General features: G+C 38.4%; 3 pseudogenes; 2 read left to right on the forward strand and 1 right to left on the reverse strand.

The window, feature by feature from the left end:
- On the reverse strand, positions 1,868-5,087 carry LOC106507281 (annotated as a pseudogene).
- LOC106507280 lies at positions 16,375-17,284 on the forward strand (annotated as a pseudogene).
- LOC110259574 lies at positions 19,837-21,218 on the forward strand (annotated as a pseudogene).

Genomic DNA, 23,042 nt, shown 5'->3' on the forward strand with positions numbered 1-23,042 from the left:
ATCAGAGAAGTCAGAAATAAGTTAAACATGGGAACCATGAGACTCGGGTTCATGAGTTAATTTCTAACATTAGCCTCAAATAATCAGAATAGCTGAAAACAGAAGTGTCATGCCATGTGATGGAAACTTCTGGTCTTTGGGACAAAATCAGCAATAACTTGATAGCATTAGCCTTTAGGATTTTTATGTTGTGCTATTTATAAATATATAAAAGTACATGAAGTATAATTTTATTTTGTTTGTCTAATTGTTTTTACTTTATTATGGTTGTATTTGCCTTCATCAGCTTAGTCACTTGCAATTAAAAATCTATACTCCTGAGCAGAAAACAATCCTCTTAGGTGAAGAATTGGAGCAACAGGACTGAACTCACTTGAATTGCTACAAATCCTCTATATTTTAAAAATTTATTTTTATTTGTTATTTTAATTTTATTGGAGTATGGTTGACTTACAGTGTTGTATTAATTTCAGGTTTACAGCAAAATGAATCAGATAGGCATATAAATATATCCATTCTTTTTTCCCCATTCGAGTTATTGCAAACTATTGAGCATATTTTCCTTGGCTATATAGTGGATTCTCATTAATCATCTGCTTTATACAGTAGTGTGAATATGTTATTTCTGCCTCCCAATTCTTCCCTCCCCCCAGTGGTTTCAGTTCTGGTGACCACAAGCTTGGTTTTGGAAATCTGTGAGTTTGTTTCTGTTATAAATAAGTTATTTTGTGCCATTTTAAAATTAGATTCCACATAGATAAGGATATATGATATTTGTCTGGGTTAGTTTGCTCAGTATGATAATCTCTAGGTTCATCCATGTCCTCCATATTTTTTGTGCTTTGTAAAAATTCTTTATTTTGAGGGGAATTCCCTTCATAGCTCAGTGGTTAATGAACCTGACTAGGACCCACGAGGATGCAGGTTCAATCCCTGGCCTCCCTCAGTGGGTTGAGTATCTGGTGCTGCTGTGAGCTGTGGTGTAGGTTTCAGACACATCTCGGATCCTGCGTTGCTATAGCTGTGGTGTCGGTCTGAAGCTACAGCTCTGTTTCAACCCCTAGCCTGAGAACTTCCATATGTTGTGGGCATGGCCTTAAGAAAAAGCCAAAAAATCTTCATTTGGAAAAAATTTAAAACTTAGAGGAAAAATATAAAAGTACTCCTCATCTGTACAAACTTAACCCAGATTCACCAACAATGAACAGTCTGCCTATCTGCCTCCTCTATGTGTGGGGGCAAAGAGAAAGCAAGGGTCAGAAACTGTTTAGACTCTGCAACCTAAATCATGTGATAAGGTGGAAAATGGAAAGGTAAAGTGCAGTGTTTTGACTAGCAACGAGCCTCTTATTTAAAAATACCCTACACTGGCACTCAAAATATATGTAATAGACTTCACTGACACATTTTAATGCATTAAAAATTTTCTTATGCCCCTATTTTAATGATAAGTCCCCAAAAGACAGCTTTTTTCAAAATCTATGTGCATTGCTCTCAACCTGCATCAAAATTAAGACCAAAAATTCATATATACACCAAGCAATGGTTGTCTCAGCACCTGGCAGTACTTTCCAAATGCAAATTATTGTAATAAATAACAAAACATATATATTTAAGCAATTCTGAATTCCAGTAGCTTCAGGTCATGCTACTTGAAAGCATAGTTACTTACCATCATGTGGAAACCCATGATATTTTCTTGTAAAAGGGGGGTTTTACACTTACAGAGGGCATATTTTTGGATGACCTGCCATATAACAAATGTAAAACCTACTCAATGAATTAAGTCACAAATACATTCTGTGGTGAGGGGAAAGACTTTTTTGATTAAAAAATTTTTTTAATAATAAAAATGATACAAAAACGGGTCTCCGTCTATGGAAGTTTATCTTCTGCCGGAAAGCCAGCCAGAGGTTTAGTACACACACTGCTTGGTCGTAAGCATCTATAGAGCACAGAATATTATTCTACACTCACATCCTGGTGACTTTTTCAACTGAAGGCGACATTTAAATCAGGTCTGCAGCATTTAGGGGAGAGAAGCACATTCCAAGGGCAGGAAAAACAAGACCTTTGTGAATTTGTGGCAAATGGTAAGTATATGAGCATTTTTTACTTCATGCAACTGATCCATTTACATGTTTGGTGGTTGGGTGTCTCACAAGATGAACACTCATTCCCCACAGGCAGTTCAGTTCTATGCACATCTACACCTCCCAGAGCCCAGATCAGTGAACCACACCTGCTAACTGGCCCGTACCTACTTGGTGACTTTGAGATCGTTCAGGAAAGTGCATCTAAACCTGGCATCAACACGTGTGAGTGACAGACACAAACAGGGAAGAGGCCCTTGACCACATCAGGGCTGTATGTGAGTTAAGATGGACTCTCTTCCCCCACCAAGGCCTGAGTAACATGCTTGCTTCTCGAAACACTACAGCCCAGATACTTGAAACGATCAATGAAACACCAGGCACATTTAACAGATGGTTTCTGAACTTTTAACCACCATATAAAAAAGATAAAAACACATCAATTTCTTTATAACTACACTTTCTAGGGGGCTATTTGGTCTATAAAAAACATAAGACATGGGCATACCCTCTGCCAAGTCTCATCTCTTAAGGAAGGGGACCCAGGGCCTGCCTCTCCCTCCCTCTCTCCCTCCTCCTAGAGATTAGTTATTTGAAAATGGCTCAAAACACAAATACAATATAACCTTGGATCAAAATATGCTATTTTAAGTACAAAAGACTGTGCCACAGCTCCACCAAGATGTGCACACGGTGCTCTCAGGCAGGCCCCCTTCCCTGGGCCCGGGACTACATCCTTAGGGAAGCCCCACCCTGCAGGGCCCTAGTGCTGAGCTCGGCTCTCTCCCACAGCTCCAGCTCTCTGGCCTCCTAGGTGCTGGCACTCCCTGTGGCTTATGAACAGCTTCAGGCCCTCCCTCAACAGGCCCAGCACAGGTTTGTCTGGACACCCTTGCAAAAATTAAACCAAGGTCTTCAACTTCTGTTTCCATTAACAGAGTATATTAATACTTTTTGTTATAAGTGGACCCTGGGTTTGGCCAATTCACTGAATTCAATGATCTCTAAGATGGAAAATGGAAGTGATTTTGTCTTCAACAAATGGGCCACCAAATGAATCAAATTAGAGAAATCATTGGTTGACAAATTTTCTAAGTCCAGAAATTTGTCCCATAGGCTGATTTGGAAAGTCATCTGAAACCTCCTCTCGTGGTCACAGAACTTTCCCACCAGGAAGGTGTTGAAAGCATTGCACATCTTCTCCTGAAGGCAGCAGTCCACGTAGGACGTGAATGATTTCTCTCTCCTGATGATCCTTAAGTCCAAGCTTTAGAAGCCTCTCAAACATGTCCAAAAATTTTTCACTCGTCATTATTGTACAAAATATATTTCTCCAGATGTCACTGTTCATTCTCTGCTTTTGGGAAAGTTCCATCCCTGAGCCAGTTCTGCAGGCCAGGGCTCTCTGAAGCTTCCACAGCTTCTCCATGGGCTTGGGGTCATAGCCTGGGATCTTTCACACATTGTTGTTCTTCAGGGCCAGCAGTGACTCCAGAATGAACCAAATGCTACTCTGGTCCTGGCCTGGGATTCAGTGATTAGTTCCTTAAGTAACAAAGCCTTAACAGGATCAGTTCAGTATCTTTCTGTGAACGTTCCAACAAGTTTCCTCAAAAAGTCAAAGATGAGGAGAGACTGCACCATGTGGAGGTTTTACTAGTGGGCAATGATGGTGACCAGGTTGTCACGCTCCTTCCCATCACATCCACTTCTATAGACATCATCAAACCTCCTCACCATGGCCTCCAAAATGTGGTTGCCAACCTTGATCCCAACCATGTGGTACAAGATGCTGACCAGAAGCAAATGCTCCATCACCAGCCTGCTGTGCATGGTCTCAGACGGGGCGCTGGTGCTCAGGAGGATGCTTGTCATGGTGTCTCTCAGGTCCTTCCTGCTGTGCACCATGTACAGGTCCTCTAGGTGGTAGCTTATGGAGGCCATGTTCGGTCACTTGACCTGTTAATCAGACATTTGACCTGTTTCTTTAACCTTTCCAGTATTTCCTTTTTCTGAGCATCCACTGTCTCCTCTGATAGCCTCACATGGGCCAGGATGTACTTTCCAGCATTTTCAAAAAGACTCTGGTCAGTTGTGTCAACATCCTTGGAGGAATTTTCACACCTCTCTTCATCTTCAGCAAAATGGCCCCTCTTTTTCCTCCCTTTCTCCTTCACTCTCCCTTTGGCTTTTTGCTCTTCCTCTTCTTGGTTGTTGTTCTCCCCTCCATGTCCTTCTCTTTCAAGTCCTTGTCCTCCTCCCCCTCCTCGCCCTCGCTCTGCACTCCCAATTCCCACTCCCTCTCCTCTTCCATGTCCTCCTCCTCCCAGTCACTCTCTTCCTCCCAGTCACTCTCTTCATCACTTTTGGGGTCCCTCTATCCTGCACCCTCTTCCTCCTCCTCACTGCTTTCACATAAGCCAGTTTTTCCTAGACTCTAGGGCTCCCATAATGTAGCTGAGCAGCATGGAGCCCCCTTTGCCCTTCTTTCTGTGCTTGCTCAAGCCAAGGCACTGCTCCAGCTATAGGATCTTCTGATTTTCCTCCTCATTGGCCACCAGAATCACCTGTTTCCACTCAGCTGTAGTGGCTGTGGGGCCCATGGTCCTCCCAGGGGACCACTTAGCCAGGGGAAGGGGGCCCTGGGCCAGGGGAGGTCCTAGCCCCTCCAAAGCCTATGGAAACAGCCAACTGCCCTTCCACTGCCCACCTATGCCCACGGCCAGCTCACTTCCCCAGGTCTGCTGCCAGAACCTGGCCCCGGGCAGGGCCTGCAGTCCGCTGGAGCCAAGGTGCCTACCTCAGGTGCTGCTTCTCCTTCCTCAGTTCCCTGTGTCTTTTCCTCCTGCCCAGGCACCTGCAACCCTGAGACCAAGGCCCTTGACAGCTGCCAGGGGTCTTGCCCTTCGAGGTGACCTGCATGAACTCCTCCAGGGCTACTTTTAGCTGCTTCAGGGACCCATCCCTGGCTCCCTCAGACCCATTGTGGGGCCCCCATCAGGCTCAGCTTCCTGTTGGCAATGGGCCCTGACAGCCTCACACAGGCACAGCACCCGGGCTCTTGGATGCTGCCAGCTTCTGGGACCAGTGGCCTTGGACTACCCCTCCATATTTTAAAAAATGAATTAAAGTTAAGAATGAAGGCTGTAGTGTTTCCTACCTTTTAATTTGGTTAACATATACATATTTTTCTAAAAATAATTATGTTGTCCCTTGTATTAGTTTCATAGTGCTTCTGATTTTTTTTTTTTACCAAAAAGCAAAAAAATCACCAATAACTCAGTGGTTTGAAACAGAAAGAACTTTTTTTTTTTTGGTCCTTTTAGGGCCTCACCCAAGGCATATGGAGGTTCCCAGGCTAGGGATAAAATGGGAGCTGTAGGTGCTGGCCTACACCACAGCCACAGCCATAGCCACAGCATCAGGGGATCCAAGCTATACCACAGCTCACTGACATACTGGATACTTGGCCCAGGAGAAAGGCCAGGGGTCGAAGCTGCATCCTCATCATATTAATTGGGTTCATTAACCACTGAGCCACAATGGGAACTCTAACAAGAACTTCAACTGTGGGCTACTGCAGTTCTGGAGGGCAGAATTTCAAAATGAGTCTTTCTAGGCTAAAGTCAAAATATCAGGAGATTGTATGCATTTCAGGACTTGTGGGGAAAAAATAATCTTTTTTTTTTTTTTTTTTTTTTTTTTTTTTTGCCTCTCCTAGAGGCTGCCCACAGCCCATGCCTGGCATCCTCTTCCATCCAGCAAGGCTGTCATTCTGACCTCTGCTTTCACTACCACATATTCCTCTCTGATTCCTCCTCTCTTGTCCTTTTCTCCTTTGTGATTACATTGGACTCACTCAAACAATCCAGGGGAGCCTTTCCATCTCAAGGTCCATAACTCAATCACAACAGCAAGCATCTTTATCTTCCACAGCAACATGTTCACAGATTCTGTTGATTCGGACCTAGGCATCTTTGGCAGGCTGGGGGCGGGGGTGGTGGTGTCACTCCATCTAAAACATCAATATCCATATTGGCACATTTTGTGAAATTGGACAATCTAAAATTTTGCACCTGTCATTAGTACTCAATAAGATAGTCTCACCAAAGCTTACAAACTGTGTACCCTTTCTGCATTACTTGGCTACAGAATCTGTTCTAAACGAGCTATACACAAAGCCTCCTTTGAAGGAAACATAAACAAGAAGTATGTGGTTCAAAGTTTCCAAATATGTTACACACATATACATGTACTTGCATATCACTTGTCACTCATTTATCAGAAATGATGAACTGACTCCATCAATCATCCACACAGGCACATCATCCAGTCATCAGTTTTATGAAGTAAGACATAAAAAAGAATTTATCTGCCAGCTTTCATCTCCTGTTGTTCAAAGCTCATCCTCTGGGGGGCATTAAGCTACTTGTACTTTCAGATTATGCCTACCTGGGTGCTCAGGTGGGTCCATGTGCCAGAGTCCAGCTCCAGCAGCCAAGGTGTTCCTACGGGGATGGATGGTGTCGGTGGATGCACACGGAGACAGCCTCTTTGTCCCTTCTTTCAGGGTGCTTGACAGCTCAAATTTTATTAGCATAAGTAGCAGTTTATATAGACAGCTTAATTGTAACTTACGTCACAGTGCTTAGATCATATTTTTAAAGGTTAAACTTTTAGATTACATGGTACAGTAGATATACATTGTGTCCTAAAGATTTTAATTAAAACTAACAGATACAACACATCATGTAAAACTATAATGGGTACAAAACATCATGTGGAAAAAACATTATGTGAAAATAAGGCGATTTGGTACAAAGCGTTTTGGGGTTACTCTTAGCAAGCGCCACCCATTATTGTTTTAAGCTAATCTTTAGCAACTAGAAAGGTCACAAGCACAAGAATTTGACATTTACAAAAACTCATTTTTTAGATTAAAGCTTGGGGTACTAACTTCAACGCGTTATGGTCAGGGGACAGTATGAGAAAATATTTTTTTTTCTATCAAAGCAACTTAATTTCCTAAAACTTAAAAGCTTCCTACAAAATTCATTAAAAGCAAAATTATTATGTTTTTCCATCAAGAATAATGTATGTCTAACCTATTCTAACCAATTGTACATTCCACAATTACCTAACTCTAAAGCCTACTCTTACTTGTAACAAACTAATGAATACTTTGTTTTTCCCTACATTAGACCTGAATAGGGGGAATTCCACTAAGGTGAAGCTCTTATTATTTTATTACTGTTCCAATTTTTTTTGTTGTTGTTCCAATTTTATTGAGTCACAAAACAATATAGGAAAATAACAAAGAATAGCAAACAAATAACAGGAAAGACTGAATAATAAGTAAATAACAGAAAAGACTGATTTCTCCAAGAAGCGATTTTTTTATTGTTGCACTGTTGTGCAAAGCTTTCATTTTGTTATTGTTGCCATTGTTGTCGGGTTGGTTAGCAGGTGAGCCTCATTGTTTTTAGGACTTGCCTTGGGAGCTGTGCCACTGGGTAAGCCCTTTTCCCTATTTCTAAACCTGCCCTCGGAACCGCGCCGGTGGGTAGGCTTTTTATACCTCTGTTGGGAACCCTGCCTTCGGAACTGTGCCATCAGGCTAGTTCCCTTCCTCCGCCTCCTGCATCTCCTCACCTCCCTGCATCCATGGTCTTTGTGTCCAAATAATGAAAGTTGGGAAAGACTTGAGACATCGACGACAGGAACCTCTCATTCTGTACCTGCAGCAGAGGCATTAAGAAGCTTGTCCCAACTCTGTACGGTAGGGATTTCCTACGCAGAAAAGAAGATAAAGTGTGTGCATCCTGGGTGGCACACTGTGAACACTTTTAAGATGATGATATAAGAAAAGTCACTCGGTTTTCCCCAAATCAGAATAATAAATATCATTCTACAAATTTAAATCCCAAACCTTACTTACAGGCCCAGCTTTTTCCCAGCATTTCCTGTTATTATGAAGGACGTGATCAAATATCTCAGTACTTTACATACATCTTATAACACTCTGGTTTAAACAAAACAAAACAAAACAAAACAAGCTCCTGCCACATCAATAACCAAAAAGAAAAGAGAAGTTGACACACTTTATAATTTTATACATTCCAAAGAAAAATTGAGGAATTTTAAGACTTCTGTGGAGATTTTCTTATGCCTTGCTCAAAAGAGATCACTAATAATAAAAAAAAAAAATACTCTAGAAACAGATCATGGACATGGAGAGCAGACTTTTGGTTGCCGAGTGGAGTGGGAGGAGGGAGTGGGATGATGAACAGGGAGTTTGGGGTCGGAAGATATAAACTATTACATGTGGAATGGATAAGCATTGAGGGCCTGCCGTACAGCACAGGGAACTAGATCAAATCGCTAATGACAGAACATGATGGAAGATAGTGTTAGAAAAAAAAATATATATATATACACATATACATATATATATATATATATACATACACATATACATATATATATATATATATATATATATATATATGACTAGGTCGCATTTCTCTACAGCAGAAATCTAGGTAGTATTGTGGATCAACTATGATTTAATAATTTTTTAAAAGAAATATATTTTGCAAACAGTCTATTTCTAGCTAAGTTTGGTTTGAGCAGCTTCTCACCCTGACAGTCCTCAAGCATCACCTCCACTTGTCTACATAGTCATAGGTCACACCTGCCATCTCTGCTTACCAAAGGATATTTTTACAAGCCACCTCCGTGGAAATGAAAGAAGTCCATTTAAATAAATCATTCAAAAAAGAAGTAGAATGAACTGAAAGTTGGAGATGTGGTAGAAGGAGCAAAAACAAAAAGGATTTGGTGATCAGCCAGCCTGCCTCTGCTACAGGGTGTGTGTGCCAGTTTTTGGTGTCACTTCAGTAACTGTTTCATCAGCATTATCCAAGATTGTCAATATTTTCACTGCTACAGACTTTTGGGTAGTGGTATATGCAAACTATGACATATAGAATGGGTAAGTGATGAGACCCTACTATCTACCTTGGGTTAGAACAAGATGGAAGACAGTATGTTAAAAAGATGTATATATATGTATGGCTGGGTCAATATGCTGTACAGCAGAAATTGACACAACATTGTAATTTAACTATGCTTTAATATTTTTTTAAAAAAACTGTATTAAAATTTGTGTTTATCTGTTTCCATTTTAATCTTTTAACTTTTTTTATTGACATGGATTGTGTTTAGTACATTTTTCTATTCCAAATTAAGACCAGTATTTGGACTTTGTAAAAATAATGGATTAAGTGGAACAATTTTAGTTCTATAGAGTTAAATCTGATTCGTTTATTTATTGCAATCCCTTAACACATGCAAAAACAGTACATATTCATAAGTTGGATGTGCTGAGTATGAAATTCTTGTGTACTGATGATGGAATATATTTATAAAAGAAATCTTGAAATAGATCCATATTTATTTAAGTGAATTAATTTTGCTCATTTTTCTCATATCATGATTTTGTGGTATGGAATCAAAGTATAATTAGCTCAATTTAATCATTTTAGGTAAAAAAACAGATACATGTTCAGAGTTTATATTACTTTTGGATCATTAAAAAAACTGTAGGGCATATTTAATGTGGTTTATCTTTATCTTCAGACCTAAAACTTTGGAAGAAGCCACTGTGGAAAACACTGAATGTGGAAGTGATTTGTGGGCGATTAAAGCACCTATCCAACAAATAATAAACTTCAATCCAGATATTTGAGGGAGTTGCACTAAAAGTAATAACCAAAGAAAGCAGGTGAATCATATTTAAGAGAAATTTCCTCAATAGGGAAATCAAGTGTACCCTGAATAATTAGCAAAGATCACTGACATCATTTCCTATTCTCAGATGCTTTCAGAATAACCACAAAATTGTGTTCAAGTTCCCAGGGCACTGTCTCCACAGGGAGAGACACTCATAAATTTCTGTCTGCAATCAGACTAATAATCACACGGGGGAACAAGAAGGCATTTCTTGTTTTAGGTGGGTAGATGGCATTGATTAGCGTAATTACTAGAATAGCTCCAGTGACAACTATCGACCTGTCTTCAATTTAAAATTACGGATATGAGTTTTAGTCCTGATGCCAGACTCAACACACTATACCATGAATGTGAATTATCTTTTCATAACTATGATTTCTGGAGAAAGAATATGTTTTTACCACTGTTATTGTGTTCTTTGAAAGGAGTAAACAACCTTGTTTCTACAAGTTATAATTTAAATACCAGGACTCTAGGCCACAAGAACTCTGAGGATGGAGTAAGAATTTCTTTAAAGCTCCACCTAGGATCTTGGCTAAGCAAAGATGCTAATCATCAAGCCAGAGTTGTTGATGCTGTGTCTATGCCTCAGGGCTTTCAGTGATTCAGGAACATGACCTTACCATTATCTCTTATGACCATGTATCCACAGAGTTTATTTATGCTGTAGATATCCGTGACCTCTTTCGGTTAACAAGAGAAGACAGAGTCATGAATGATACAATGTTTACTTGGTATATGTTTATTAGGTAGGTGATTCTAGGATATATATATTTATATATGATGGATATATGATGTTTATTTGGTGAAAGATTCTAGGAAGTAAAAATGACAGAATGGGGAGGGTGAGAAAGAGAAGGAAGAAAGCTAATAAAGTATGCAAAATGAGTAAATTTCTGCTATATTTTTCATATTTTTAAAGTTTTATTGAAGCATAGTTAATTTACAATGTTGTGATAGTTTCTGCTGTACAACAAAGGGACTCAGTTATACATGTACACACATCCATTCTATTTCAGATCCTTTTCCCGTATAAATTATCATAGTATATTGGGTAGAGTTTTTCTGTGCTATGCAGCAGGTCCCCCTTGGCAAGTGTGCATATGCCAGTCTGAAAACCCCAGTCCATCCCCACACACAGCATTCCCCTTTGGTAAACATAAACTTGTTTTCAAAGTCTGTGAGTCTTTTTCTGTTCTTCAAATAAGCTCATTTGTATCCTTTATTTTAAATTACACCTGGAGGTGATGTTTGCTTTTTACTTTCTGACCTCATATAGTATGATCATCTCTAGGTCCATCCATGGTGATGCAAATGGCATTGTTTCATTCTTTTTTAGGGATGAGTGACACCCCATTTGTATACATGTACCACATCTTCTGTATGCAGCTATGTTTCAATCAACTTATGATGTTTTGAAGTTTTCCTTTAAATAGTCCAAATGAAGGTTAAAGAGCTAGGGTATTTATCCATTGAGTTCTATACCTTCATAGTTGAGCACTTTTCTTAGTACATCAGACCTCAGGCACTTCCAGACCACTTTGAATATGGTCTGAGGATGATTTCAGGATCCTTTGACCCCAGGAAGAGAAGCCAAACTCTTGAAATGGAAAGTTACCAGCATGCCGGCATGGCTGTAGGTCAAGTCATGGGGTCGGGGGCGGGGGGAAGAATGACAAAGAATGGGAAATAGATGTGTCTGCTACAGTGATAGCCACATTATAAAGTTGATGGCAAAGACAAAATAATGCAAAATAGTCTTTGAAAAGAAAATTAAGGAGAGTTCCTATTGTGGCTCAGTGGGTTAAGAACATGACTAGTGTCAGTAAGGATGAGGGTTTGATCCCTGGCCTTGCTCAGTGGCTTAAGGATCCAGCATTGCTGCAAGCCACATCATAGGTTGCAGATGCAGCTCAGATCATGTGTTGCTGTGGCTGTGGCATAGGCAGGCAGCTGCAGCTCTAATTTGATCCCTAGCCCCAGATCTTCCATATTCTGCAGGCGAAGCCCTGAAAAGAAAAAAAAAAATCTATATCTATATCTATCTATATCTATACCTATATCTATCTATCTATCTATCTATCTCTCTCTCTCTATATATATATATATATCCGAGAAGGTGCCATTTCCTCCTCTTCTTCCTCCTGCTCTGGATCATTTTACCATCAATATTATGCTGAGGAACCACATCAGTATCTTCAAAGGCCACAGCACAGCTCCCTCACTTGCTCCTTTCACATGCAGAAGGAACTAGAAATGCTGAAAAGGCCTTCTTCTACCCTTTGTCTCAAGAGATATTCAGGAAAAAATCACCTCCCATATGGAGACCAAAGTGTAAATTTATTCTTTCCTATTTATATGTGTTGTCTTCTCATATGGGTATGAGAATACATTGCTAACGTGGAGTATGTGGCCTGCACTAACTTGCCCCTCCCAAACCCATACATCAAGAGACTGTATTGTCTTTTCTTGGCCTCCAAAATAGGCTTTTGGACTTAGGTTAACATGTTAACCACACAACAATAAAATGATGATTTTTTCCTCTACTATCTTTGCATTTTTTAAATATAGATAGTGAGGTTAAAGTCTTGTAAGTATCTTCTAATATATTTATAGCAGGGCCAAAACTGCATCTAAATTCAATGTCGTTAAAGGGTCAAAGAAGCTCAGTTCTTGGAAGAATTATCAATCTAGTGCTTGCATTACGCTTTTAGTATTGGTGAAATTGCCATGCCTGAAACACCCTGGAATCTAGCCTAGGGTACTTCCTTTCCTATTTCATAATGTACCTAAATGCATTGAGGGGCATTTTCTTCTTAGTCTCTTGTTTTTCATATTACAAATTGCACATATCACAAGTGAATAGGAAAATTTATTCTTTTGTGGGGTATGAAGAGATGGCAGATGACCTTCCCACACATCTCCACAGATTCCAGTTATGTGACACAAGTAAAACACAAACTGTGTTACTCAGCTCATAGAATTTTGCATTCATGTTTGAGAATCTAGCATCATGGGAACTAATAATAATGAAGTTCAGTTTTAAAAAATAATCTTCAAGGAGAGTTCTCTGGTGGTCTAATATTTAGGATTTTGTGCTTTCATAGCTGCAGCCCAGGTTTGATTTCTGGTCTGGGAACTGAGATTCCACATCATGCCATTGCCAAAAAAAATGCCGTGTATTTTACAAAATAAGGAATGGAAACATGTATAAGAGCCAGTGGCTTTATTAGCTGTGTTGGATAAGAGAAGTACGAATGTTTGTACTTTTTAATTATTTTTAAATAGTATATGTGTACATATATCTGCTGATGACATCTTCCTTGTTTGGTTAGTGCTAATGAATGCATATTTTTACTTTTAGGTCAATACATTGTTAATATTGTAAATAGAATTTTGGAAAGAGTAAATCATAAGAGGCATATTTAATCTTGCAAATTCCTCTTGAATTTAAATTCTGATATTCTTGAAATTTAAATTTAGTTAGTGACCTGCAGAAGTTCTAGTTTTTAAGACTATGAGTTTAAACATTATATTTTCATGGTAAGTTCTTGACCAGTATATGGTCAATTTCATCATTTTCTATAAGGATAATCATTTTCTCCAACTCTATTTATCAAGTAGATAAGATTGTCCTCATTGTCCTGATGTGCCACCTCTCTCATATAAGACAGTTGTATACAATCATGAGTCTTTTCTGAGTTCTCTATTCTGTTCCACTGATGTATATGCCCAACCTTGTACCAATGCTACATTGTCTCAAAAACCCTAGCTGTGTAAGATTTAATATCTGGTAGTGCCAATCTTTTCAAAAGCATCTAACTTATTCTTCCTACTTTGCATTTTCTAAATACATTTTAAGTTGGTGTCAAATTGCCCAATGAGGTTTTAATTGCAAAGGCACTAAGCAATTAAATCAATTTCAGCAGAATTGACATCTTTATAACATTTGGTCATGCAATCCAAGAATATAGTATATTTAGCAACTTAGAGTTTCGGTCATGTTTTTCAATGATGTTTTAATTTTTTCCTTTTTTGAATGTTTGATTTAGTTTTTATATGATATTTTATCATTATCCAATTTCCACTGTATTCCCCCCCCTTTTTTTTTTGCTTTTTAGGGCCACACCTGTGGCCCATAGAGTTTCAGAGGATAAGGGTCGAATCTGAGCTATATTTGCCAGCCTACACCACAGCCACAGCAATACAGGATCCAAACAACATCTACAACCTACACCGCAGTTCATGGCAATGCCAGATCACCAACTCACTGAGCAAGGCCAGGGATCCAACCTGCATCCTCATGGATCATAGTCAGTTTTGTTAACTGCTGACCCATGAAGGGAACTCCCTGTATAATTATTTTTCATAAAAGTTTAGAAGCACCTGACTTTTAATAAATTGAAGGAAAGATGAGTTAGGAAAGTAGATGTTAAGATGCTCCTTAACTTAAAATGGGTTCATTCAAAACATGGGATGTAGGTAGCCCTGATGGAAGATGAATCAAAGGCATAAGAATAGCTTTCAAATCAAAATATAGTAAGTATTCCTTATTTGTATGAAGGTCATGTCCAGTTGACTTAATCTGGATCAAACAATCTGTTGTCCTGTCCCTGTATATTTAATCAAGTAAAACTTGAATACTTCAAATGAATCAGGCAATAGCTACTTCTGCTTGTTTCTTATTATTTCCTCTCTTTTTCATGTTTATACTTCATACAATGATATCATTTTCCAGCCCCTGAGGCATTTGAAATAACATTCTATACTTTATTTTTTTTTGCGTGTGTGTCTTTTTGCCTTTTCTAGGGCCACTCCCGAGGCATATGGAGTTTCCCAAGCTAGGGGTCTAATCGGAGCTGTAGCTGCCAGCCTACACCAGAGATACAGCAACGCAGGATCCGAGCCGCATCTGCAACCTACACCACAGCTCATGGCAACACTGGATCCTTAACCCGCTGAGCAAGGCCAGAGACCGAACCTGCAACCTCATGGTTCCTAGTTGGATTCGTTAACCACTGCGCCACAACAGGAATTCCCCAGAAATAGCATTCTATACTTTAGAGCGATGTTTCTGTGTGTTAGATAAGTACATTCATAATAGTTTACTGGACAATTTTATGTGGTTCGTTAGTGACATGTTTTAATAAGTTTTTGCTTTTCATGAAGTGTGCTAGGAAAATATAACCACAGTCATGGCAAGTGTTGGAGGGCCTGCCTGTTGTCCTTTTTCAGACTGAATAAATTATAGATGTAAGGCTTACCTGATACGCAAAAGAGGAAAAAGATCAGAAACTTCAAAAATCAGCACACAATGCTGGAACTCATATACACTCTTTTAGAGGAAGTGAAATACATTTCTGTGAAATAAAGTGGGCATGTTAAGGTCTACTGCAAGGTAGCTAAATTACCTTCTATCATAAAAATCATTAAATAACATTTAAATTCACAAAAACATAGTTGGATGAGAGCACAATTTTAAAAATGACACAAATAGTGGAATAAAATAATATTTAGTTATGTAGAGTTATAATGAAGGCAAGTAAATCAAAGTTTATTAAATGAGCTTATCAATGATTTTCTTTGGAGACAGAGACCAAAGTTGCAAGGGCAAGAAGCAGAGGGCTAATACTTCTTATTTTAATTCTTTCTAAAAATTGTTACACTTTAACTAATTACATGTTTTCTTGTTCATTTATTTATTTACTTATTTTGGACTTGGACATCTAGATTGAACCCCCTTTTTTTTGGCCACAGCCATGGTGTATGGAAGTTCACAGGGCCAGATAAACTGTTTGGATAAACTGCAGCACCACAGTGACCAGAGACACAGCAGTGACAATGCTAGTGCCTTAACTTGCTAGCCCCACAGGAAACTCCCAATTATTTCTTTTAAATAAAAAACATTTTTAAAAACATCAGCATTTCCATTCTGGCCATATATTTCTAAAGATATATTGTTGACAAAACTGTAGAGAGTCTGTATAGACCTTGTAATGAGAACCAGGACATAACAAGGTTGCAGTGGTTTCTAAATTTGGCTCCAGGTTCTATACTGGAGGTGAGTCTTGTTTTTATTTATTTATTTATTTATTTATTTATTTATTTATTTATCTATCTATTTGAGTTTTAGGGCCACACCCATAGCATGTGGAAGTTCCCAGGCTAGGGGTCCAATTGGAGCTGCAGCTGGCGGCCTGTACCACAGCTCACAGCAACACCAGACCCTTAGCAGACTGAGCAAGGCCGGGGATCAAACCCATGTCCTCATGCATACTAGTTGAGTTTGTTACAACTGAGCCCAACAGGAAATCCATGAATCTTGATTTAAATCACTCTATCTAAAATGATTGTTATTTATCTTATGTGCAATGGCTTTGCATAATAAACTTTTAACAGATGAGATCTCATGAAATGCAATGTCTTTTCCAATGGTTCTTCCCACAGTTATTGTCCTTAATGGCTTGGATGGACAAAAAAAAATCAAACTGTGCTAAATGACTTCATCCTCATGGGAATCACAGAGCTTCGTGAGCTTCAGGCTCCCTTCTTTGGACTGTTCTTCCTCATCTATGCCATATCAGTGGTGGGCAGCTTGGGCATGATCATTCTCCCCAAGGTGGGCTTGCATCTACAGACACCTGTGTAATTCTTTCTCATATACCTGGCTTACATTGATTTTGGTTATTCAATGACTGTGGGACCCAAAATTTTGGTAAACTTTGTAGCTGATTGAAATACAATCTCCTATCATTGGTGTGCTACACAGCTGACTTTCTTCATTTTGTTCATCATTAGTGAACTTTTCATTCTGTCAGCAATGGCCTATGACCGCTATGTGGCCATTTGCCACACTCTGCTCTACACAGCAGTTATGTCACAAAGAGTATGGTGGGTGCTGGTAGCAGTCCCCTATCTTTACAGTGCCTTTGTTTCTCTGATAATCACCATACAGATATTTGTTTCATCCTTTTGTGACTATGATGTCATTTCTACTGTGACAGTCTCCCCTTGTAAACTTTGCTATGCTCAAGCACATGGGAAATCAAGCTGTTCACACTGACCTGTTCAGCATTTAATTTGGTTTCATCTCTTCTGATAGTCCTGTGTCCTACATACTGATCCTTAAGTCCAGCCTCAGGATGAACACCGCACAGGGAAGACACAAGACGTTCTCCACCTGTGGATCGCACCTGATAGTGGAAGCAACTCTATCCTTTATGTACATGCAGCCCAAGTCCAGTCACTCCTTTGATACTGATAAAATGGCCTCTGCATTTTACACTTTGGTTTTCCCCATGGTGAATTCTATGATCTACAGCTTGAGGAACAAAGAAGAAAAGGGTTCTCTGCATAGGATATGGAAAAACCTGCACAAACACCCTATACAAAATTAAATATAGAATGTGCATATAATGCATTTGATTATAGAAAATTATTATATGTGATAAACAATTAGAAGGCAGTCATTTGTCAAAAGCAGGCAGAATTTCTTGTTTTCAATTTATAGATATTCAAGTAGTGATGATCCCTCCAGTTATCAACTTTGATTTGCCTCAAGTTTCAGTGCGAGAGACTAAAGTCCAGATCACTGTTTTCACATTGCCAAGTAGATTGTTGGCAATTGAAGGCTATCCTTTTTTTTTAACTGCATATATCACTAAATAATCTTTCTAAAAAGGCATTCTTACGTGTTTTAATAAATGTTTTTTGTGTGTTAGCCAACATTTCAATACTAGTGCCCATCACACTGGTGTACTGACACATAGAGGATGGCAGTACTGTTCTTTGTCCTGAGCATTTATATAGCAATGAATACTATATCAAAAATGTCTGCCTGGGAGTTCCCATTGTGACTCAGTGCTTAACAAATCCAACTAAGAACCACGAGGTTGCAGGTTCAATCCCTGGCCTTGCTCAGTGGGTTAAGGATCCGGCATTGCCATGAGCTGCGGTGTAGGTCGCAGATGTGGCTTGGATCCCGTGTTGCTGTGGCTCTGGTGTAGGCCAGCAGCTACAGCTCTGATTAGATCCCTAGCCTGGGAACCTCCATATGCCACAGGAGCAGCCCTAGAAATGGCAAAAAGACAAAAAAAAATCTGCCTAGTGACAATTTAACCCTCTCTCCTCTGTGTTGGTGGCATCTTGGATTTCTTATAAATTATGGTATGTGAACATTTATAAATATAGGGATACAGAAATAAAAGCGTTACTCTTTTCAGTGTTTCCATTGTGGCTCAGTGTGTTAAGAACATGACATTGTCTCCAGGAGGATGTGGGTTGGAGCTCTGGCCTCACTCAGTGGGTTAAGGATCCAGTGTTGCTGTGGCTGTGGTGTAGGCTGTCAACTGCAGCTCTGATTTGACCCCTAGCCTGGGACAATTCAATGTGCCACAAGTGCAGCCTTAACAAGAAAAAAAAAGTGTAACTGTTTGCAAGTGGTTTAACTGTACTAATTAAAAGTCCAAAAGAATTTACAAGAATTTCTCGCATGAGGAAAGTGAATTTTGCAACATTGCTAGATATAAGTTCAGCATACAAAAACACAATTATTTTGCTATAATACTAGCATAAAACAGGTTAAAAAACACAATTTTAAATAATTAATTACATGGGAACAACTTGTGTGACTTCATTGTTAGGACCTATGGAAACACTAGTGAATTAGTAAAGAAGACATGCATGCAGCAATATACATTTGGCTGGAGGAAATAAACATGATGAGGTAATTTGTGCCTAAATTACCCCATATACTTAATGCAATAACAATCAGAATTCCACATTTTAATACTCAAGTTAGTATTAAAATTTACATGGAAATGGAAATGATCAAGAACAGTCAGGACAATATGTTAGTAGAAGAAGGATTCCAGAGGACTTCCAATAGCAGATATCAGGTCCTTAAATAAGGCTAGATTATTTTAACATTTGTGTCATCAATGCACATATGGACAGAAAAAAACAATAAAACAAAAGAAAGTAAATTCAATTAACAGACTCACCTGTATAATTTCAAACAAAAGCTCCACAGCAATATAACAAGGAAAGAAGAGATTCTCAGTAAATCGACCTTGTCCAATTAGGTTTCCTATGTAAAACATGGACCATTGTCATTTACTTGCAATATATGTAAACATTAATTGAGATGTGTCATAAATAGATATGTGCAAGCTACAGTCACAAAGTCCCTGGAAGAAAAACAAAACTAACATCTTTATTATTTGGGACAAGCCAAATTTTCCAAAATGGGGTGCAAAAATTATAACACCAAAAAATGGATAACATCACTTTCCAAAATTAAAACTTCTTTTTATCAAAATACACCATAGGAGAGTGAAAAGGAAATCCTGGGGGAGTATATTTGGTACACTTGCACCCTACAAAGTACTGGTATCAGTAATTTGTAAAAAATGAAACAAAAAGACAACAGGTTGCCTAATTTCTAAAATCAGTATGATCCAGAAAGTCAACTTATTAAGGGAAAAAAAAAGGCAAGATGCCTGACAAAACACTTCACAAAAGAGTGTGTCATAATATCCAAAAAATGCATAAATATGTTTCAAAAATTATTCATTATTAGCTAAGTGCAATTTAAGATTATAATATGATATCACTATACACCCACCAGGATAGCTTTTCGCTTTTGAGTTTTACTGAAAAATTACTTCAAACAATTCAAAATTTTATATGAACATAAAGAAACTAAAACTTTCAGTTGTTTATGGACCATATATATGTTGCTATAAAAACTTTGGAAAAATAAGGGCAGTAAATACTAAATTTTAATTGTGCCTTCTCTGTGATGCAGCAATTCCATTCCTGAGTGATTAGGTCTACTTGAGGATAAGTTAATAGCTTGTCTTGGCACATGTATTCATTATAGATGGGAGGTAAAAAACAGCCCAGATATTATGGATCAATACATAACGGCACATTCAGCACTCACACAATGTGTTCTATAAGAAGTGAGGGAAAGGAGGTAATGGCAGGGGGGAGAAGAATGTGAAGGGGAAGAAGAAGGAGAAAAATAAATGGATACAATAAGTGAAAGATACAAGACTCTCTATAAGTTACACCAATATATACAAATATGAAATATACTGAGCTGTACTCTTAAGACACCAATACTTTGTATGTTACATTTTTTTATTTTAAGAATTTTTGATACACTCAAAGGGGTACCATATGTAACCAAGAATAACAGGTTGATCTCACACTTAGAAATCAATCAATGTAATTAAAATCATTATACATTAGAATAGGTTAATAATAAAATTCAATATCCATTTGTAATAAGCTGTCTAGCAGGCTAGAAAAGACAAAAACAATTTTATAAATAATTACATACAAATTTCTACATCTAGGGAGATGGTGAATAAGCAGAACTCAGAGAATTTTTAGGATAGTGAAAATACATTATATTTACATTATATATATATATATATATATATACATTATATTATATATTTATATTATATAAATATAGTGTATCATTGGATTTTTCTAAACAAGCTGCTGGCCAGCATGTTAGAGATGCCACTCGCCATGAACCAGGACCAGTTTTACAGACAAGGGGATCATGTGGATCTGCCGGACCTTGGTCCAGGGTACCCTGGCAATGGACTGAGCCTGGTAGTGCCCAGTGGGGGTGTCCCAGAGGAGCCGAGAATCAAAATGCTTCACCATACCACCATCCTGGCCTTCAAGATTCTCCTTGGAGTCATTGTTGCAGCAGACTCCTGGGACATGGCAGTTGCCTACATTGCCTCCCAGACAGTCAAAAATGTGATAGAGATCAGCCTGTACCTGCTGGCCACTGGGGCTGTAGGTGCAGTGAATTGCAGGTTCCTGGCTCAGCAGTGATGAATCTATGAGCTTCAAAACAAGGGATGCATCTCAGTAGCAGCTGCCTCCAAGCTGCTTGCCAACATGGTGTATCAGTATAAAGGCATGGGGCTGTCCATGGGCACCATGATCTGTGTTTGGGGTAAGAGAGGCCCTGGCCTCTACTATATGGACAGTGAAGGAAACTGGATCTGGGGGGTGGACTTCTCTGTAGGTTCTAGATCTGTGCATGCTTATGGGTTCATGGGTTACTCCTATGACCTGGAGGTGGAACGGGCTTATGATATGGCCAGTCAAGCCACCTATTAAGCCAGCTAAAGTGATGCCTACTCAGGAGGCTTGGTCAACCTCTACCATGTCTGGGAGGATGGCTGGATCCAAAGCTCCAGTGACAATGTAGCTTATCTACATTACAAGTATAGTGAATTTTCACCCTGCAGGAGGGTGGATATGGCTGCTTGCATTTCTTGGGGTGACTGTTGGTAATATGAGTACCACTTGCATCCCCTTGTGGAGGGGTCCCCAGTTGTATGGATCTTTTTTTTAAGCTCTGGTGCAATGACTGCCCTTTGTTACCAGTTGTTAATGAGCTGCCACAGAGGTAATTATTTGTTTTACTTGGATGTTAACATTACACTATTCAACCTCAAAACAACAACAAAAATATCTACATAAAATATCTAATGCAACACTGAAACACTGTAATCTACTCCTTTGAAAATGATCCCAGGACTAGGAGATCCAGTCTCTCCATTAATAGTCAGAATATATTTGGACATAGTAATTATTTCACCATGATAACGAAATAAAGGTACAAAAAAAAAGAAATTAGAAACTGACATTTTAAAAAATTGGTAAATATTATGATTAACTACACAGTGAAAGATCTATACATAATGTACGAAAAATAATGAGTGAATTAAGTGAAGTTACTGGATACAAAACTTTAGAAAAATCAACTTTATTTCTACATCCTACTCACAGCAATTAGAAAATAAAATTGAAAGATTGTAACAATTATAAAACCACAAAAAAGAAACCTAAATTAGGAATAAATATAACAAAAAAGATCTAAGCCATCACAGGTATAAAAATTTAACACCTTATTTATTTATTTATTTATTTGATTATTTATTCCCAGCATGCGGAAGTATCCTGGGATTGAACCCACACTACAACAGTGGCACCAAATCCTTAACCCATTAAGCCAGCAGGGAACCCATGAAAAATTTGACAATTGTAAAATAAGTAAATAAGTGAAAACCGATACCAAATTTGTCCATGGAGTGGGAGATTTATCACTGCAGCAAAGTCTAAAATCTTCAGGTTGATCCATAAAATCAATATAAGCCCACATAAATCCTCCCTCCCGCCTTTCCTCTCTCTCCTGCCATTTCTTCCTGTTTCTTTTCTTCCTCCCTCCTTTCCTTCCTTCTTTCTTCTTTCTCCTTCCTTACAGAACTTTGAAGCCTCATGGTAAAATTGATTCAGAAAGTAAAGCACAAAAAATAGCAAAAATAACCTTGAAGAAAGAGAATACATTTTAAAAAGTCACATGCTACATGGCCAGATACCTTGGCCTATTATACAGATTTAGTAATGAAGAAAACACTTTTGTGAGGACAGACCAATCAATGAAGTAAGTAATTCCAGAAAATGATCCATCCACTCATCTGCTGTTACCTGACTTATGCTATTCTCCAAAAGAGAAGAACGCGTATTTTCAGTAAATGGTATTAGGTAATTTGCATGTTTAATTTGAGAAAAGCATAAAAGAACTGGACATCTACACAATATCCTGTACAGAATCAATTATACCCAGACTAAACAGCCTAATGTGAAATGCCAACTTAGACATTTTAGAGGACAACATGGTGGCAAATCTTTGTGGTATTGGAACATGTACAATTTTTTAAACAGAACACACAAAGTGATAACTACAAGATATTTTAAAAGCTTAATTGGACAATTTAAAAAAATAGAATAAGATACTAGAGAATGAACAATCTAGAAGTACATATTACAATATGTATTACGTTAAGTAAAATAACCCAGACAAAACCAAAACTAATATATAGGATTTCCTTTATATAAAATAACAAAAACAGTTGAAAATGACTTATGTTAATAGAAGCCAGAATGTTATGTGTGTGTATGTGTGTTGATCCATAAAATCAATATAATCCCACATAAATCCTCCCTCCCTCATACACTCCTTCATGAGTGTATGAAGGTGTGTGTATATGTAAGGGAACAGTTCAGGGTAGAAAGAAGAATAAAGGATCCCTCTGGGGTCCCAATAATGTTTTA

The sequence above is a fragment of the Sus scrofa genome, chromosome 2 (assembly GCF_000003025.6).
Source record: "Sus scrofa isolate TJ Tabasco breed Duroc chromosome 2, Sscrofa11.1, whole genome shotgun sequence".
In the NCBI taxonomy this organism is placed as follows: Eukaryota; Metazoa; Chordata; class Mammalia; order Artiodactyla; family Suidae; genus Sus; species Sus scrofa.